This window comes from Mus musculus, chromosome X (assembly GCF_000001635.26).
Source record: "Mus musculus strain C57BL/6J chromosome X, GRCm38.p6 C57BL/6J".
NCBI lineage: Eukaryota > Metazoa > Chordata > Mammalia > Rodentia > Muridae > Mus > Mus musculus.
In genome coordinates, this window is record NC_000086.7 from 101956546 (window position 1) to 101977128 (window position 20583).

Consider the following 20583-nt stretch of genomic DNA (forward strand, 5'->3'; position numbering starts at 1 on the left):
GCTCAGCTCTTCTTCCCAGACTGACTTTTCGCTTCCCAGGATCCTCTTCTTCACTCTCTTTCACCATGCTTTAGAGTTCGCTTGTCAGGGTGCCCGAGCTCTCTGAGTTTCTGGGAGATAGGGTGAGAAAGGACTCACTCCATTTCTCAGGCTGGCCTTGAACTTAAGATGTCTATTATGGCTAACATTGATTTTGAAGTTGACAAGATCTGGAATCAGACATTCCTTCCGTCACATTTAGCATCCTCAGTTTCTAGAAACATTGAGTCAAATGAATCCCCCACTTCTTTTGATTATGGGACACTGGGTCCTCAATGCTGCCTCAGATCACCCCAACTCAATGGTCTGTGGCAGCTCACACACAACTGCTTTTTGCACCAACAAAGTCCAACCTGGCTCACTGCTCACTCCATGACCTCCTTTCAGATTGTGTCTTTATAAGCAAGATCTAGGCTCCTGGGAGGGGACAGGACTTAGTCTTAGTCCCCTCTTTATCCTTCACAACTCAAACATCTCACTTTGTCCTTCCTCCACCCTCTCATGGCTTTTCTTTCTTTTTTCTTTTCTATTTTTAAAGGGTTATTTAGTTAATTAGCTTTTCTTTAGGCAGGTCTCATTGTAGCCAGGTAACTATGCTGCCAAGGATGACCTTGAACTCCGAGTCTCCTGCTTCCACCTCCCAAGCTCAGGATTACAGGTGTGCACCACCACTCCCAGCCTTCATTTCTTTTTGGAAATCCAAATGTCCTCTCCCTGCCAGGCATGGGATGGCGGGAAGGCCAAGAGCTCTAGATGGTTCTGATCGACAGGGCACTTCAAGAATGTGAGACCAGAAAATTGATTTTGGGCCCCGGCCAGTAAAAATATTTGTAAAAATGGTTGGCAATTAGGTGGGGCCCACCCATTCCTAGAGCAGATAAGGAGGAGGTGTGTGGTGCTGAGGCTGACTTGAAGAGTCCTGGGGACCAGTGAGAAAGCGAAGGAGCATTGTTCGCATTTTCCAAATGAGCACATAGAAAGGGAAGTCGTGATTATGTAGCTGTTGAAAACAGCATTTCCACTCGTTACCTGAAACAATAGGCGCTGGGAGTGTAGCTCTGAGAGGCGGTGATGTCATGGGAATAGCATGAAACAAGCTGCTTGCAGACCATGACTCTTTGACCTGGGGTTTGGTCCCAGCTCTACCTCTGTTCTTGCTCACTGTTAAACCTCGCTGGGCTATTTCCTTGGCTTAGACTTGGTTTCTTCCTCTCTGATATGGCAAGGTAGGCAGAAGGGTGGTATGTGAGCAGCTTGAACTGTCTGCTTCTTCTAACGCCCTGGGCATTTGAGGTATGTGACAGAGAAAAGCCCAGATCAGGGAAGTACTCTTGGAAGGCAAGACACAGACAAGGTGGCTAGAGAGGTGACAAAGCCTGGTGGCTAGAGAGGTGACAGGGCCTGATCCAGGGTAGGGCCGGTGGTTTGATGACTGTGAAGCTGACATGTTCTGACAGGAACTGACTGAAAAGGTTCTAATAGGAACTGGCAGGAGAAGGGGAGGGGGTGACAAGAAGGATGGAGATTTCATTTGCCTCTGGAGCCCAAGTGAAAGTAATCTCGAGTCCCAGGTTTAGCTCTGCCTGCACATTAAGAGGTTTCAAGCATGTCCTCGCCTCCCTTGGGATCTCAGTGGCCACATGTGTCCAGTGACACCACCCAAGTCATAGACCACCACAACAAGTTGCAAGGGCTTCAGGTTCCAAATTACCTACTAGTTTGCAGGAAATGTCTGAACTCTGTTTGTTTGTCCTGGCTTTTGATTGTTTGTTTCATTTTGTTTTTGAGTTAGGATTCTCTATGGTGCCAAGGTCCTCAAAGTTCTAAAGCTTACATGGGAAGCCTAGGGCCACGGTAGACGTTGTACTGAGAGCCACTGGGGAAGAATAGTGAGGGGAAGCCACAAGTGATGCTAGCAGAAGCAGACTTGGGGACATTCAGAGGTTACACCTAAGGGTGGGCAGTCCCTGAAAAAGAGCTTGCTTCCAGACCCGTCAAAACTTGGCCTATGCAGTATTGAAAAAGCAACCTTTAAAGATCCCAGGTCCCCAAACAATACAGATTGGAGAGCAGTGTGCCTGCAAACCCAAGGCCTCGTGCATGCCAGGCAAGCGCTGATGGGCCCACAGCTTGAACCCTATATTGAAAAAGTTCTTCTTGCACACAAGAACTCAGCTGGAGGTGGGGCTTTGGGTTTGGATAAATGAACTCTATGCCCTGTATCCATCCAAGCCATTTTTTCAGGTAACAGTAGTAAGAGCTGACACCTGATAAAGGTCTCCAGCGACATAATTAGGGAACGAAACACATCATCTGTATTCATCAACTCATTTCACTCTTACAGCAATGCACACTTTACAGATGAGATGGACACAGAGGGGCCGAGGACGGTGTCCAGATCACACAGCTGACGAGTACGAGGACAGGCAAAGCTATCTCCGGAACAGTAAAGTGTGTCGCTATTCGCAGCACCTGTAACTGTCACCAGTAGAATTACAGCTATTTTCAGATCACATTATGGCTGTTGCAGGTATCTCAAAAATCGTTTGTACTCATCACTGTGCACTTTGAAATTATGGCAGTCATTAGAGCCTTTGCTGAATCGTGATATATTGAATATATTAATCAAGCAGCACGCATGACTACATTGTAAATCGTGCTTCAGGAGCTGGCCATCAGTTTCCTTTCTGATCCTAGGTCATTTGCTTACTGCACTGAAAAGCATTTTTCCTCAGAAAGGGTCGATAAGCAGTGCCAGATTGCCAAGGCTGTGTATGGCATGACTGGGCAGACTCTGCTGCTAGATAACTGGGTGCTGGAGGCTCAGAGGTACCACACTGAGCACTCCTCCAGGTCCCTCTCCTACACGACCACTTTTCCCAAACCAGTAATGACAACCACTAGGGCACCTGGGCTGGCTGGAGTCATGAGCAACCAGTGGCCATGCTGGGATGGAGACCTAGGTCTGTCTAAGTTCAGTCTCTGCCCACCGTGGCTTGGCCTTCTCTGGAAATGTAGTGTCCGCCCTCCAGTACAGTTCCCGCAACCACAAATGACCTACTTCAGAAAGGAGATACCTGATGTGTCAGTAGATCACACCACCTTTGTAGCTCTCCAGTGCATCTCCATAGCTGGCATTTAGAGCAAGGTCCTTTCCTGGTAGGAGGGGAGCCTTAAAAGCGGGCCAGCAGGGGTGTGTAGCCCAATGGCTGCCAGCCTGCCGCACACTTGAGTCCACATCCCAACATTGCCTGTGTACACTTAGGCCCATGTTAGAGATTCGGGCTTCCATTTCCTTAGCTATTCAGTGAGGACAAGAATGATCTCTCCTGGCCGGGCGTGGTGGCGCACACCTTTAATCCCAGCACTTGGGAGGCAGAGGCAGGCAGATTTCTGAGTTCGAGGCCAGCCTGGTCTACAGAGTGAGTTCCAGGACAGCCAGGGCTACACAGAAAAACCCTGTCTCAGGAAAAAAAAATCTCTCCTTGTGTGGCTCTGAAGAACCTGAGAGACAATCGCAGACCTCCCGCTGGACCTGCTCCAGACTATAGTGTATACAGAGCCACTGTCTATGTCCTCACAGAGACTGATGCACGGAGGGAGCCTGAGGCATCTGGAAGACCTTTGGGAGATACTGGCCCTTCCTCATAGCTGTTAACAGGACTCCCCTGCTCTGGTTTCCCTGATGTGTTCAACAGCAGACACCCTTAGCCTCCTGCTTTACACCTCTGCCTGCAAGTCAGAATCAGCTAAGGAGCTATTTTGTTTCTTTTGTCTCTACTGTCTTCCTTTGAGACACTATCTTAGCACAGGCTGGCCTTGAACTCTGGATCCTCCTTCCTCAGCCTCCTATAGTGCTGGGACTACAGACATAAGCCACTACACCTGTTTGCCGAAGAAGCTTTCTTTGAAAATGGCCTGGACCTCGCCTCCAAATCATGGAATTAGACTTGGGGTAGGGAGTAAGAAGAAATTGTTTCTAAAACTTCTTAGAGGAATCTTAAGTGGAGATATGTGAGAGTCATGGACTCGAAAGGAACCAGGCGGGATGTTGCTTTAGGGGACAAGGAATGGAGTGGGGAATTTGGAGCCCATGCCCTGGTACTGCAGACAAGATGAGAAGGAACAGAAGTGTGGGTGTGAAGGGAAGCTGTGTGTATGCTTTAGGGAGGAGGAGGGGGACCTGGAGCCCACAATCAGAAAGAGCTGGACCCCAAGCCAGGCCAGACCAGGGATCTCACTCACTAATTTTCTGTCAGAAGAAAATGGGACATTTTAAGTCAAGAGACAGACGACACTGTGTTTGTAGCCTCCTCCAGGTGGCAGATATGAGGAATGTTAACACATAGTGAGGAGCATTCAGCCCTGTACCCCCAAGTCCACCCACCTGCTCCCTCATACACTCACATCAGACACCACCTTTAGCCCAACTAAGCAGAAAGCCCCCTGTGCATCAGTGAACATAAGATGACCAAAGCAGGGCCGCACATGGAGGCAAATGCCAGGCTGCTAAGGGAATGTTTGCTACCCTTTGCTCTGGCAGAAGATTGCATTAACCTGGAAACTGGACAGGGTGGGCTGATGGTTAGCTTTCAGTATAATCAGAAAGGAAAGTGGTCAAGAGGAGAGAGGCATGCATGCAGTGACATGGGGACAAATGATAGAGCCAGACCTTCTGGCCCAGTGATCTTTGCTCCACCCCCTTTCCTGGTCCCCAACTTTCAGCTTTGGTCCCTAATCTGCCTGTGCTGGGAAAAGTGAACAGATTCCTGCTACAGCCCCGTGGCTCTAACTGGCCCTGCAAGGGAGGTTTGAGTCAGCCTCCAGCTCAGAGCATGGATCAAAAGCCAAGGCACAGAGCATTTTAGGTTTCAGACCTGTGTGCCCTCCACTACTGTTTGCTTTAGAGCATCTTTTGCCAGGTGAGAGTTGTCTGGCTCCCCACCCCTACAGGGAGACTATGACTTTAAGAGAGGAGTCAGAACCATGGGGATCGGTTTCAAGCAGCCCTCAAAAGGCAAATCTGGATTGAGTTTAGGAAGAAAAAAGAAGGGGTTAGCTTTGGTCCTGCCTCCTTTCCCTTCTCGAAAGCTTGCCCCTCCTCCAGCCTACGCCTGGAAATTCACTTCTTTTGGCCTGGAGGTTAGGAGCCTACCAGCAACCTTGTCCTCTCACCTGGTCCCTCCCCTAGTTCCAGAGCACACCATCTGGAGGACTGCCGAGCTAGTGGCTGCAATGAGTAGGTATGTGTCTGAAATTTCAACTTTCACTTTGTCAAAGCTGTCTGGGGAGAGGTGGGAAGGGTTCCAGGGCCTCCGAGACCCTTGGCTATAGGTGGGAAGAAGATGAGTGGACTTTGCTGACTCCACCAGCATCTGTGTGTTCAGGCATCCGTAGGCCGATAGGAAAGCTTCATCCTGCAGCCTGGCCCATTTCCACCTTAAGTTACTTACCAAACCCATAATACGTGGGAGCTTGGCAGTGTAGAGAGCTTTGAGCTCTGTGCAGCAAGAACACTCAGAAGGTAGATTTGGCTTTTGTTATTATTGCATACAAGGACTCACTATACAGTCCAGGCTAGTCTGTAACTCACCATCCATCCTCCTGCCTTCTGAGTGCTCAGATTGCAGACCTAGACTACCATGCCCTGCAGAGGGATTTGTTTTTATGTAAGATGTTGAAGTCCCTGGAAGATCAGCTTAGCTCTCTAGGTTGAAGTCATGAAGCTCGGCATCTTTCCCCTACCCCAGTGCAGCCTTGAGCACAGTGGGAGCAAGGTGGGCAGGTCCTGCCTTTGGTCTTAATGCCTATTTCCTGGTCACTGGTCCTGGAGCAAGCTTCTGGCTCTAAGAGTTCAGCCTTGTATGTCAAACCTTAGAGATCTGCCATCCTTTTGCCAGGCCTTTTCATGTGTGTGTGTGGGGGGGTCCTAGCACACACTCTCTCTCTCTCTTTCTCTCTCTCCCTCTCTCTCTCTCTCTCTCTCTCTCACACACACACACACACACACACACACACACACACACCACTACCACTACCACCCCTCTATGACACAACAAAGTTCTCTACAACCAAATGACCACTTAAGAATCAGCATTCTCAGCTGCACCACTCTCTGGGCACTCTTGGGCAGCCATGCTCCCAGCTAGCATGCCTTCTGTCCAAGTGGTACCAACTCAATTCAGTCGCAGGAACCAAGTTCTCAGATGCTCCTGGCAGCTATATATCCTGACAATACTTGGCCCATATAGAATTCTGATGGGCTGTCCAGGGGTCTTGCTTTACCCCTAGTGACCAGAGACACTGGATTGGTACCTTCTATATGGCCGGACTCTGGAGGAACCTGTTGTTCCCAGCAGAGGACTTTGGGAGTCCTCCTTAGTTGCTGAGATACTTACTGTTCAAGAGCCAGGCTCCAGTCTCTTTCAGGAGAGACTGCTGTCAGATGAGATGTACCTGCTTTGGTGCCAACAGCAACAGCATCTATTATGTCCTTATCAGGTCATCTTGGGACACTGGAGGCTACCAATTCTTTTTTTATTCTGAAGCAGGCTGGGTGTACAGGGAAAGGCAGAGTAGGGATGTGGAGAAACAGCCCTCGTAGAAGAATTGGCTGCCATATTGGGGAGTCAGTGTACGCCCAGACACATGAGCAATGGGCACCAACAGGGATCTCAATGTCACTTGGCTACAAGGTTATTTCTGAGCCTGGAAAAGAGTGGGGAATTGTATGTTGCTTGCCAAGGCTAGGGGGTTGCTGTGTTTGATTATCCTTGCATGCCTTCCATCTCACTGTGGCTGTTCATGAGCTCTGGGGATGGGATGTCACTAAGATGAGCCCTCTACTTCCTTCAGGGAAGCCTATGATGCCCACTTCATGGTGGCCTTGGGACTTATCAATCCTTTTCAGAATAAAACAGCATCCCAAGCAAAGGGCTCAGCTGCACAGCAAGAAGATGGGGGCAGGGAAAGTAAGACTTCACATCAGGAAGGTTGGATGTCTGCCTGTGTCCTAGAGATCATTAGAGAAGCTGAGTGTTTTCATAGTTCAGTCAAAATCGTGTGTGTGTGTGCGTCTGTGTGTGTGTGCTGTACTCATTTTGTTGCCTTTTTGTACCCAACTTTGTTTGTTTGAGGAAAGCTAAAGGTTTCATAGACTGTTGTTTTTTCAATGTGGAAAAAGGCACCCCTTCGATGTAAAGCTGAGTAATTCCAGTAAAAGGATCCAAGTGAATGAGGCTTCTGCCCAAGTATGGGAAAATATCCATCCATCTCTCCCCTTAATTAGAAAAATGGCCTTCCAAGTAGTGAGTCATGCTGCCCGCTAGCAAATTGCTCCATCCCTAGCCAGTGTCCCAGGGACAACAGAGGTGAGAGATGGCAGTGGCTATGACACAGAAAAGACATGAGAAGGGACTTGCATCCCTGATGCCAGCAGCTCTGTGGCCTAGTGTTGTCTGCTCCTCTGCCAAAAATAATTCATTTGCCTAGCTGCAGCATCCGGAATGTTGATCCTGTCTGAGTTCACCCGTGCATTCTGCTAAGTGTGGTGTTGCAAGGGGCACGTGGAATCAGCCACAGCTCTTTGCATAATCTGGGCTTTTTTTTTTTTTTTTTGAGGAAAGTATAGACATCGAAAAGTGTAAAGCACACTGGATGGTAAAGGTACAGCCAGTGAGCTTCCCCATATGTGGGCATATGTGTGTAACTACCACCCAGTGCAAGATACAGGGAGGGTTTGTACAATCAGAAGGCTCCCTTTTGCCCCTTCCATCCAGGATCTCTCTCTTTACATGTATTGAAATTCAGTATTGGTAATTGGTGTTGTGCTGGGAAATATAAGAAGCCGTTCTGGGGTGTGTGTGTGTGTGTGTGTGTTGGGCGGGGGGTGCCCTGCCTGTGGTGTTTCCCAACTCTTTATGGTGTAAACATTCCCACCACAGCTGGTTTCAAGCTACCAACAGCTTGACAACTGGCTCAAAAAATCCTGGAAAATGGGAGCAGATGCAGAGATCCGCCAGCTAAAGACCAAGCGAAGCCAAGAGAACCTCACAAAAGAGGGAGAGGAAGGATTCTAGTAACCAGAGAGGACACCATTAGAACACAACCCACAGAATCAACTAAGCAGGCCTCATAGGGGCTCACAGAGGCTGAAGAGACAGTCACGGAGCCTGTATGGGTCTGACCTAGGTCCTTTGTATGTACTTTATGGTTGTTTACCTCATGGGCTTTTGTGGGACTCCTAACAATGGGAATGGAGAGTATTTCTGATTTTTTTGCCTCCACTTAGGACTCTTTTCCTCCTACTGGACTGCCTTGTCCAGACTTGAATGAGAGTTGTGCCTAGTCTTATTGTAATTTGTTATGCCAAGTTGGGTTAATATTGCTCATTTTAAAAAAGGAAAACAGAGAAGGAGTGATTTTGGAGGAAAGATAGATTGATTGATAGATAGATTAATTGTTTTTTTTAATCTGAAAAATTAAGTTAAGTTCTGATGAGTCCGAGCAAGCTGACTGTTTGCAAAGAGGGATCAAAGAGGTTAAGTCCAATTATGTACCCAGTACAGCCTAGTTGGCTACAGTAAGGGGGCTCCCCATACTCTCAGCCTCTTTATTAGGTAAACAATTGTCCACAGGATTTAGAATTATTACCAAATTCATTAATCTACACAAATGACTCTAGAGTCACAAACATGACCAAATTGTTGTGGCTTCGTTACTCAAGATGCTATACGCTTAGAAGATTGCCGTCTTAGTTACTTTCTCTGCAGCTGTGACAAAATATCTTGACAATAGCAACTTTAAAAGGAAGGGTTTATTTGAGCTCACAGTTTAAGGGTATAATCCTTCATGGTGGGGAAGTCAAGATAGTATTCAAACCAAGGTAGAATTCAAAACATCTGAATGTTGAGGCTTAGGAATAAAAGAACAATGAATGCTAATTCTCAGCCCACCTTCTACTTTTTTAAATACAGTACAGGATCTCAGCCCAGGGAATAATGCTGCCCACAGTGGGCAGGTCTTCCCAGCTCATTTTATCTAATCAAAATAAACCCTCACAGACATACCAATATATTCATCTTTCAGGTGTTTCTAAATGTCATTAAGTTGACAACTAAGATTAACCTTCACAAAGGAGCGGCCAGGAAATCACATAGCAGTCCATTCTTATTGGGGAATGTATTCCACAACTCCCTGTGGGTGACTGAAATTTCGGATGGTAGTGAATCTCGGAGAAACCACTTTCTTGAGTTTTCACTAGTCCTACATGCATTCTGAACATGAAGATACATTTGATTCCAAACATTTTCATCACATTTATCCATTTCTACAGGCATCACCATGGTTGAGATGCTGAGCTGTCCATTACCACTAAGAACTTCCCCACTACCAATAAAATCTCTCCCATACTATCTCTTGGTATTTGCACCTATTTAATTTGTTTGGGCTCATGGCTTAAAGGGATATAGTCCGCCATGCTGAGAAGGCTTTATGAGAGGAGTTTGCTCAATTCAGGGTGGGTAGGGAAGCAGAGACAAGGCATGAAGCAGAACCAAGCTATAAATTTCAAGACTCACCCTCCAGTGACCCACTTCTTCCAGAGAGACCCTACCTCCTAAAGCTTAACTTACAAAACAGTGCCACCAGCTAGGGATCAAGTAGCGTTCAAATATGCAGTACTATAGGGATATCTCACACTGAGATCATAGTAGTCTACCCTTTAGCTTTAGAGGCTTGTGGTCAACTCAAAATGCAAGATATATTCAACCCAACTTTAAAAATCTCCATAGTTTTACACTTCATACACTGTTCAAAAGTCCATACATAGCTTCTTCTGAGACTCGAAGTAGTTTTTTAACTGTAAGATACTATAAAATCAAAAACCAAGTATCAAACTTGCAACATATAATGGCACAGGGTAAGTAAGCACCTTCATTCCAAAAGGGAGGAACAGTTGTTGCATCTAGCAGTCATTTGATCCTTTCATGACTGAGCCTGTGACCGGAATGTATGTATTCATTTTAGCAACGCACCTGTGGAAGGACAGCTGGGTTGATTTCAATGTAGGGACAATATGAGATAAAGCTACTCTGAGCACTCATAAAATGGGTTTGTGTACGAATATGTATTCATTCTTCTGGACAAGTGCCCAAGAGTTCATTTGCTGAATTGTATGACAATTACATTCTTAGTATTTTAATAGCCACACTCTATTCCAGCATGTTCCCTCTCACGTTCTCCACAACAATGGATGGCTGATTTGGTTTCTTGACATCCTCGTCAACACTTTGTGTGATCACTGGCCATTCTGATAGATATGTAGTGATACACATGATGGCCTTCACTTACATTTCCTTGGTCGCTGATGACTTTGTAAACATTTTCATCTTTTGTGTACATTTGTCATCTATACACCTTCTTCAATGGAATGCCTGTTATGATTTTTGTCCATTTTCTAACTGAATGGTTTGTTTGTATTTGTTTAGTTTTAGAGACAAAGTCTCACTATATACTCTTGCTGCCCTGGAACTCTCTCTTTCTCTCTCTCTGAAGATCAGGATGAGCTTAAACTCACAGAGATCCACCTGCCTCGGCCTCCCCAGGGCTAAAATTTGTTTGGCTTTTGCAATAATGAGCTTTGAGAGGTAGTTACTATTGCTTTGTTGGATTGCAGTTTGCTTTCTCCTACTCTGTTTTTGTTTTTATTGTATTTATTTTATTTCACATGTACGGATGTTTTGCTAGCATGTATGTCTGTACACCACATGTATGTCTTGTGCTCGTGGGAACCAGAAGAGTGTCAGATCCCCTGGAGCTACAGATGGCAGAGAGTTGCCACTTGGGTGCTAGGAATTGAATCTGGGTCTCTGCAAAAGCAGTCAGTGCTCTTGAGTGCTCAGCCCTTGAATACATGGTGCGGTGGCCCCCAACCACAAAACTATTTTCATCGGTGCTTCATAACTGAAATTTTGCTACTACTATGAATCATAATGTAAATATTTTTGGAGACAGATGTTTGTCAAAAGGGTTACAACTCAAAAGTTGGTATCACTTCTCTAGCCCCTTCCAGTATAAACTCATCTTTTCATTCTCTTTATATATGCAAAAGAATTAATTTTGAGGTTCAGTTAATCAGTTTTTTCTCTTATGGGTCATCTTTCCCTTGCAAGTCAAAAAAATCTTGGCTTAACTCTACATTCCAAAGATTTGTCTTATGTTTACATTTGGCTTATATTTTTCAGTTGATTTTTTTCTTTCCCTTTCTTTTTCTTTTTTCTAGTTCCAGGAGTTAAAACCCACGCATGGCCTTGACTATGCCAGATATGCTTTATCACAGGGCTGTATCTCTGATGCTTTTTATTTTTATTTTGTCTTACAAAGTTTCCGAGGTTGGACTCAAAGTTGTGATCCTCCTGCCTCAGCTTCCTGATAGCTACCATGCCTAGTGGAGTTCCTTTTTTCTCTGAGGCATGAAGTAAGTTTAGGTCAAGCCTCTCCTTTTGCCCATGCATACAGATTGAATTTGGCACAGTCTGTTAAATAGATGGTTATCCTTCTGTACTGGCTAGTTTTGTGTCAACTTGACACAGCTGGAGTTATCACAGAGAAAGGACCTTCAGTTGAGGAAATGCCTCCATGAGATCCAACTGTAAGGCATTTTCTCAATTAGTGATCAAGGGAGAAAGGCCCCTTGTGGGTGGGACCATCTCTGGGCTGGTAGTCTTGGGTTCTATAAGAGAGCAGGCTGAGCAAGCCAGGGGAGGCAAGCCAGTAAAGAACATCCCTCTATGGCCTCTGCATCAGCTCCTGTTCCCTGTCCTGCTTGAGTTCCAGTCCTGACTTCCTTTGGTGATGAACAGCAGTATGGAAGTGTAAGCCAAATAAACCCTTTCCTCCCCAACTTGCTTCTTGGTCATGATGTTTGTGCAGGAATAGAAACCCTGACTAAGACAAATTGGTACCAGCAGAGTGGGGTATTCCTGTGACAACCTGACCATGTTTTGGGGAGGACTGTGGAAGGACTTTGAAACTTTGGGCTTGAAGATCCATCTGTTGTTAAGAGCTCTGTCAGATGTTGTGTAGGAGCTTGGAAGATAATGTTGAGAATACTGCAGAAGATGGAGGTCTGGTTTGTGAAATTTCAGAGGGAAAATTAAAGACTCTTTTCAGGGCCATTGCTGTTTTAATTGTGAAGATTCTGTAGTTCTGGTTAGCTGGGGCTGAAGAATCAGCTGTGATTAACAAGATACCAGAACTACCAAAGCAAAAACTTTGCATTACTGGGACTATTGATGCTGGTTAGCTGGAGCTAAGAAATTAGCGGTGATTAAGAAGAGACCAGCATCATTGAGGTGACATCTTCTGGGAAGTGTTTTCTGAAAGCACAAAGAGGCTGTGTTCCAGAGATAGCCAAGGTTGTACTCCTGCTGCAGCGGGACTTGGTAATATGTAAGGGTCACCCAGGTGGTACTGGTTTTGAAGGCATGAAGGGGTCACGCAAAGCAGCTGAGGCTCAGCACTGTGAGAGGCCATGGAAGGCCATTGGTGAAGGTGCAGCCTCAGTTGCAATTGAAGGCCCAGGACTGAAGGGGTCATGCAGTGTTTTGGAGATGCCAGTACCATGAGATGACCACCAAGAGCAGCAGCAGCAGTAGAGTACAGGCATCTGGAGCCTAGAGGATGACGTGTGTGCTACAAAGGGCATGGCTGGAGAAGTGACCCAAGCCCTTGGAGGAGCCCAGAAGATCGTGAGTTGGATCCCAGACATTGGACGGTTGGAGATTGATTTTTGCTTTTGATTGTGACTGTGCCCTGATATTTTCCCTCTTGAAGGAAGAAACTGTTTTAGTGGAGCCCACAGTTAAGAGACTTTTAATTGTAAAAAGACTTTGGATTTTAAAAGAGATGGATATTTTAAAGAGATTGAAATTTTAAGAATATGTAAAGACTGTGGGACTTTTAAAGTTATTTAGATCTTGGGGATGAATAAGATTGTAAGGGTTGAGGCTTACTAGTGATGTTTGTGTGTGTCAAGTTGACAAGGGGTCAAGTGTACTGGCTAGTTTTGTGTCAACTTGACACAGCTGGAGTTATCACAGAGAAAGGACCTTCAGTTGAGGAAATGCCTCCATGAGATCCAACTGTAAGGCATTTTCTCAATTAGTGATCAAGGGGGAAAGGCCCCTTGTGGGTGGGACCATCTCTGGGCTGGTAGTCTTGGGTTCTATAAGAGAGCAGGCTGAGCAAGCCAGGGGAAGCAAGCCAGTAAAGAACATACCTCCATGGCCTCTGCATCAGCTCCTGCTTTCTGACCTGCTTGAGTTCCAGTCCTGACTTCCTTGGTGATAAACAGCAATGTGGAAGAGTAAGCTGAATAAACCCTTTCCTCCCCAACTTGCTTCTTGGTCATGATGTTTGTGCAGGAATAGAAACCCTGACTAAGACACCTTCCATCAAATCATTTTTGCAACTTAGTCAAAAATAAGTCAGGAATAGTTTGTGGCTACATTCCTTGATAGGAATTGCATTAAACCTATAAACATAATTTGTAGCAATTCATGTCTTTGTGTGTTGAGTCCATGAACTTAATGTGTCTTTTTGTTTATTTATGCCTTCTTTGCTTTCTTTCCTAAGCATCAAATGTCGTTTAGCAAACGAACATTCTCTGAAATAGCAAAATGAACATTCTCTGAAGGAATTTTTTGAGACAGAGTCTCATGCATCCAGGCTGGCCTGGATAGATGAGAATGACCTTGACCTTGACCTCTGACCTGCCTCAACCTCCCAAGTGCTGGAATGACAGGTGCACAACCATCCCTGAGTCATGCAGTGCTAGGGACTGTAAGTCATCGTTATAAGCACGATCTTTTCTTTGGAGTAGTTGTAAATGGTACTAGGTGTTTTTAAGTTAGCCCCCACATGGTTAATACAGGTGTAGAAACGCAGTTGTCTTTCTGTGTTAGCTGATAAAAATCCAACTTTACTGAACTCATTTTTTTTTGTAGTTCTAAGGGTTTTTGTATGAATTACTTGGAATTTTCTATGTCAATAATTATACTAACTCAAAATAGGGATCCTGTTTTTCATTTTCAACATATATTCCCTTTATTCTTCGTAATTGCATAGCAAGGCTTTCTAATATTGTGTCAGTGTGGTGAGAGTCAGGCCAGGGATGTAGCTCGAAGGTGGAGCATTCAGTTACTAATCATGAAGCCCTGGAATTGGTCCATGGCACTGAAAACCTGAAATGTAAGCAAAGGCATTCTTGCCTTGTTTCTGTTCTCCTGGAACAGACTAGAGGCAGTGAGGGAATGAAGAAAAGACAGATGCACAGACACATGGACAGGGAAGGTGGCATCAGATGGGGGTCTACTACTGCCACGACCCCAAAACTGCCTGCTTACTATGCTTAGCACCAGGTGAAGGGTGGAAGTGTGAAGTATGGGAAGGATTGGCTCTTCTCAGTAGGAGGTCTCTGTAGGTGAGCAGTGTCCAGCTGTAAACATCTGGGAGAGGAAAGCTGTAGTTGCTAGTGCTTGTACACACTGATCAACAGTGCAGAAACATTCATGCTTGGATTCCAGAGGAAAGCTCTGCTTTCCTTCTGAGCTTCTGAGTAAGGCTTCTCCACTTTCATGAGGCCTTAGAGCCCTTCTCATGACTGTGCCCATGTTAACAACACATATTCACTCAGGACTTACTCTGCTTCCCACAGTTTCTGATCTCCATTAACACCATTAAATTCATGTTAACTGTAGGTGTGAGTGTGAGTGAGTGTGTTTGCAAGTGAGTGTGTGTGCGTATGTGGACAAGCACACAAGTGTGTCCATGTATGGTGGGTTGTTTTTTTTTTAAGATTTATTTTATGTATATGAGTATCTTCAGATACACCAGAAGCAGGCATCAGATCCCATTACAGATGGTTGTGAGCCACCATGTGGTTGCTGGGAATTGAACTCAGGACCTCTGGAAGAACAGTCGGTGCTCTTAACTTCTGAGCCATCTCTCCAGCCCCCTATGGTGGTTTTTAATTCAACCATCAAACATACTGTAGAAAATGCAGGTAGAGAGACAACGTTGTATTTATTTGCCCAGTTTTTTGCTTATCATACCCTTCTTCCTTCCCAGTTTTCCTTTTTGTTTAGAGAACTTTATCTAGCTATTATTTCAGACTAAGTTTTTTTTATATAGATTTTTTAAAATATACATTTCAAATGCTATCCCGAAAGTTCCCTATACCCTCCCCCTGCCCTGCTCCCCTACCCACCCACTTCTGCTTCTTGGCCCTGGCATTCCCCTGTACTGGGGCATATAATCTTTGTAAGACCAATGGGCCTCTCTTTGCAGTGATGGCCGACTAGGCCATCTTCTGCTACATATGCAGCTAGAGACATGAGCTCCGGGGGTACTGGTTAGTTCGTATTGTTGTTCCACTTATAGGGTTGCAGACCCCTTCAGCTTCTTGGGTGCTTTCTCTAGCTTCTCCAGACTAGGTTTTTTTATTGACCAATTTTCTGAAGGATATTCTCACTCGGTATAAAACTGAATTGGGTGTGGTGGCTCTGCTGATAGAAACCCCAAATCTTTTGTTAGTTTTGTGCCAGTTGGTAATGTTCTGCGTATGTTTCGAGCTCTTCCCTCTGTGCTTCACATTCTATCATTTCTATGGCTCTATCTTGAAGTTCATTTTCTCTGTCGTACGATACTCTTTCTATTGAGCCTATCCATTGCATTTTTAATTTTTGCCATTAAAGTTTTCAGTTCTATCATTCCCATTGTGTCCTCCCCTCCCTCCTACTTTCCCTCCTCTCTCATACCTTCTCTCTTTGCTTCTGGATGCTGGGGATAGAACCCAGGGATTGACACATGGCTAGACAAGTGCTCCTTCTGCTGAGCCACCCTAACCTCTCATTAGTGTTTTGGGGATTTTTTTAAATCTTCCATTACTTTGATAGGCTTTTCCACTTTTTTTTCAAGAAGTATTAACTAAAGCATTTTGTGATGACTGTATTAAAATTGTTGCCTGATAATTCATACATTTCAAGTTTCAGTGTTGGCTCAAGTAGTGGCCCCAGTGGTGGCAGCACATGCCCACTCCCTCTTTGGTCTCACTCTGACTTTCCTTAGGTAAGGAATGAGAGGTACCAGGCTGTAGAACATTCAGAGAGCCACTCACAGCCAGCGTTTTGTCCAGCTTTGTGCCAGCAGGGCTCCCCGTTCAATCACAGCTAGTGCCACCGGGAAAGAAAGGGCCAACTTATTACTGGATAGAAGGCTGCACAATGCTGACCAACCCTTTAACACAGAATCCAAATCCAAAGCTCAAAGATGACCATTAGGGTTCGGCATACTGGTGACTGTCCACAATCCCAGCACTGTGTAGGCAAAGGGCTGCCATGAGTTTGAAGTCAGCTTGGACTACATAGTGAGTTCTAGGCTAGCCTGAGTTATAGAGTAAGACCTCTCAAAAACCAAACCCCAATTCCCATTCTATTTGTCAGCAGAGAACTTGTATTTCCAAATGCAAGGCACAGGAACTTGGGATCTAAATACACTGCTTGTCCTTGAACAAGTCATTCGGCTTATCTACACCCTAAGTGCTTCCTTACAGAGTGGCATGAGAGTGGCAGCTCCTTTCCAGAGCTGGCAGAAGCTTGTGTGGCCATGCTCTGCAATAGCCTCTGCCCGTGCCTGCTGCAGCAGGCCCTGAGTGATGGGCAAGAGGCTAAAATACTCAGGGGCAGCCATAAATGGCTTCCTGCCAAGCTTCAAAATTATAAATGCTTTCAAATGGATAGCAAAGTAGGGAGAAAAATGTCATAGCGAAACATTTTGCCACATTTGCTAAAGATCTTTTCTAAGAAACAGCTTATTACAGATCCAGCTGTGAGCCCCACCCCATCTCAGAAGTAATCAGTAGCCCAAATTAGTTGTTTCTAACCTCAATGTCTATGTTTCTCATTTCTCCCCCCTCTCTCTCCCCTAATGTAGAATATCATCTTGTATGTCTTGTAACTTTATATAAATGGCATTACATTGTGTTTGTATATTCTTCTGTAACTTTATGTTTATGCTTTGTCGATTTATCCATGCAGACACATATTATAAAATGAATATTCTATTAAAATGCTTCTGAATGCTGTTCTGTAGCACAGTGTGTGCACTCTCAGGTCAGGGTGTGGCTGGTTGGTACAACCCTTGCCTAGTGCACAGTCCCCAGCCCTGATAAAAGACAACAATCAATAATAACACATTGTCTAGTTCTTAGACATTTAGGTTTCCTCTCATTCTTCCACCACGTACCTGCAATGGTAATATGAACTGCCCTTTGTACAGGTCTACAACTTCAAGTTCAGTCAAGTTTAGTAGCAGGTTCACTTCCAACCAACAATCCCTACTTGGTGCCTGTGAAACATTTCAGAAAGACCTGCTTGTGGTCTGGCCTCTTTTGGCTGGGTGGGGGCTAGTTACATCAGGCCAGCTGGGACCAGTATGAAGCTAGCATGGGTACTCAGGGCTCCTCCAGAAAGGCCACACACAGTTAGGACTCACATCTGCATCTTCTTTGCCCAGTCTCAACCTTGGTCTCATCTCACTGTGGTTTTATTGAAATTCCTCTTGTTCCTGTCACTTTCACATCCACCCTCGGCAATATATCAGACCCCCTCAGAGTCCTGTCAGTCTCCATGAGGAAGCCTGCAGCCCTGGGCACTATGAATGAAGAGTGGCTGGCTGCAGCTGAGCTCAGCTGACCCACAGATGGCCTTCAGTAGAGGACTGGAGAGTTGCTTTTCCTTTCAGGGGAATGTATCCTAATCTTTCCTTGCGGGGGTAGCCGAAGAAATGGAAGCCGAGTGGGAACGTACATCCTCTGCTCTGGTTTCTGTTTGGGATTCTTGTTGCTGTTTTTGTTTTGTGCTAGAGATGTGTTCGGTCATTGAGTGCCACCCCCAGCCCTATATTGACAGATTTTACTTGCCATCCACTGCCCCATGCATGATCTCTTAGACTTACAAAGTACCAGAAAGGACACTAGTTAATTGTCCACAGTAAGTCACTTAGCCTACAGGTACCCACCTTCTTTAGTCCCCATTCACACTCAGCAAAGAGGTATTTTTAGGTTTGTATGATGACGCCCAGAGAAGGTCACTTGCCCTTAATCCTAGACCTAGGAAGTACTGGAGGCAGTTTTGCATCCCAGAGTTACATTCATGGGATGGCCCTTGGAGCACTCCTATCCCAAAGTAAAATTCAAGTGTCACTCTGCAAGGTCGAACATGCTTCATTCTTCACTTTCCTGAACATCCCATAAATCTTTTTTTAAAAAGATAATACCCATGATTTTGCTCTTAAGATGGGCCTTAGTCATTCCTGGATCTTTATCTCTTAGCTCAGGTCCTCTGTGACCCATAAAGGGGTTGCTTGGATGCTTGTTGACTAAAGGATGAAATGACTGTGAGTACACCGTTGCTATCCTCAGATACACCAGAAGAGGGCACTGGATCCCATTACAGATGGTTGTGAATCACCATGTGGTTACTGGGAATTTAACTGAGAACCTCTGGAAGAGCAGTCAGTGCTCTCAAATCTCTCTAACCCCATGGATACTATCTAAGTTGCTGATCTACTGCTATGAAGAGACACCATGACCATAGCAACTCTCCTAAAAAAGGGGGGGGGGTATTTAATTTGGGCCTTGCTTACAGATTCACAGGATTAATCAAACCACTACACATATAAATATGCCATTGTAACATAGTAGGTAAGAGACAGACAGTGATGGACTATTATTGAACAGGTGATCTGTGACACAGAAACATCTTAAAGGGAAGGATTTCTTTGGGCCCACAGTTGAGGTTTTGGTGCATCACAAGTACAGAGTCCTGAGCAAAGAATGCAGGAGAGAAGGCCCGAGAGAGGGAATGTGACTCAGTCCAGTGGCCACTGTTGACATGGAAAGATAGATCTTGTGATGTTTAATCTTCATTGTAAACCTAACTAGATTTAGAATCACCTAGGCGACACGCCTCTAAATGTATCTGTGGAGGCATTTTCCAGAGAGGTTTAACTGAGTAGGGAACATCTACCCTTAAAGTTGGTGGTGCCATCCTATGGGCCTAGACTTCATAACAAGAGGAAAAAGCAAAAACCTGACACATGCCCTGCCATTCAAGTCTCTCTGCTCTCTGTTCTATCCAGATGTGATCAAAGTCCCTCTGCCACATCTGTGAGCTGTTCTTGCTATACTATGCCTTCCCTGCCATGATGGACTGTAACCCGTCCAATCATTAGCCAAAGTAAATCTTCCTTCCTTTAAGTTATTTTTAATCAGATATTTGGTCACAGCAATAAGAAGTGTAACTAATACAGGCCAGACTGCATACTGTTTCTTTACTTTGAGTCTCCCCCCGCCCCCCCCCCCCCCGCCAGATGGATTTTTCTGTATAGCCCTGGCTGTCCTGGAACTCACTCTGTAGACCAGGCTGTCCCTGAACTCATCGATTCACCTGCCTCTGCCTTCTGAGTGCTAGGATTAAAGGTGTGTGCCGCCACTCCCTACCCTACTTCATTTTTTAACCTGGTTACACTTTAAACCCCTTTATATAACCAATTTATTAGCACCTACCATCCTAAATCAAAATTCTTAGGTAAATAAACCACCCCATACATGCATGCGACTTCACCCTGAAGACAATGGGATCTTTGCAAACTCACCTAGGTAAATCTTCAAAAATTTTTCAGTAGGTCCTTTTTAGAAGGATTGGGCAGCTGTTTATTTTTTTTTCCTTTGGAATTTATTTTTAAACTCCATATTTTATTCCCCTCATCCATCCTCCAACTGTTCCACATCCCATACCTCCTCCCCACCCTTGTCTCCAGGAGGATGTCCCCAGAAGATTGAAGTCACACAGTAAGCAATAGAGCTGAGATTCTAACCCTCCAGCCTCACTTTCATTACACAGTGCTTCCTCAGAAACAACTAGGGTTCAAACCCAGGGGTTTGCCATGCCAGAGCAATCCTGTCAGGCTGAGCTAAATTCCCAGACCCTTTTTATTTGTTCATTCTAGTTTTGTTACTGTTGATGATGGCAGTGGTATTTGAGACAGAGTCTCAGTATGTAGCCCAGGCTGGCCTTGGGCTACCACAGCCTCCTGAGCACTGGGGTTGTATTTGAATGCCATCACCACCAGCTCAGAAACATTTTTTCTAATGTATCCATTTTCTCAGAGGCTCCTATGCCTCAGTACTTCCATGACCTTCTCTTGGCTATTGTGGTCCCTGGCCCTTTTAGGCCACACATAGTTGGTTATTTTGGCAAATATTTACTCTCCATTCCACCTAGGGTCTACATTCTTAAGCCCTGCTGCTCTTCCAGGCAAATGGAAATTCAATTAGTTTCTTTCTTAGTAAAAGCTCTACAAGTACAATAAACTGAGAAAGCTGTGCAGAAATCAACTTGGACCTCTCCTTGCACCCCACTGTTCTATTTGTTCTGCCCACACTTAGCTGGCCTTCCTTTGTGTCACACACTCACCATGTGG

General features: G+C 45.2%; 1 protein-coding gene across 6 annotated transcripts in view; it reads left to right on the plus strand.

Moving 5' to 3' along the window:
* Nhsl2 (NHS-like 2) overlaps window positions 1–20583 on the plus strand; it is a 242795-nt gene that overhangs the window by 107285 nt on the left and 114927 nt on the right. For 2 of the 6 annotated variants that reach the window (XM_030251165.1, XM_006527729.4), the window contains exon 1: window positions 3484–5282. The exons of the other annotated variants lie outside the window; for them this stretch is intronic. The gene's annotated coding sequence lies outside the window, so the exon portion shown is untranslated. Of the gene's footprint in view, window positions 1–3483; window positions 5283–20583 lie in introns of those variants that run through there. 6 annotated transcript variants of the gene reach the window in all.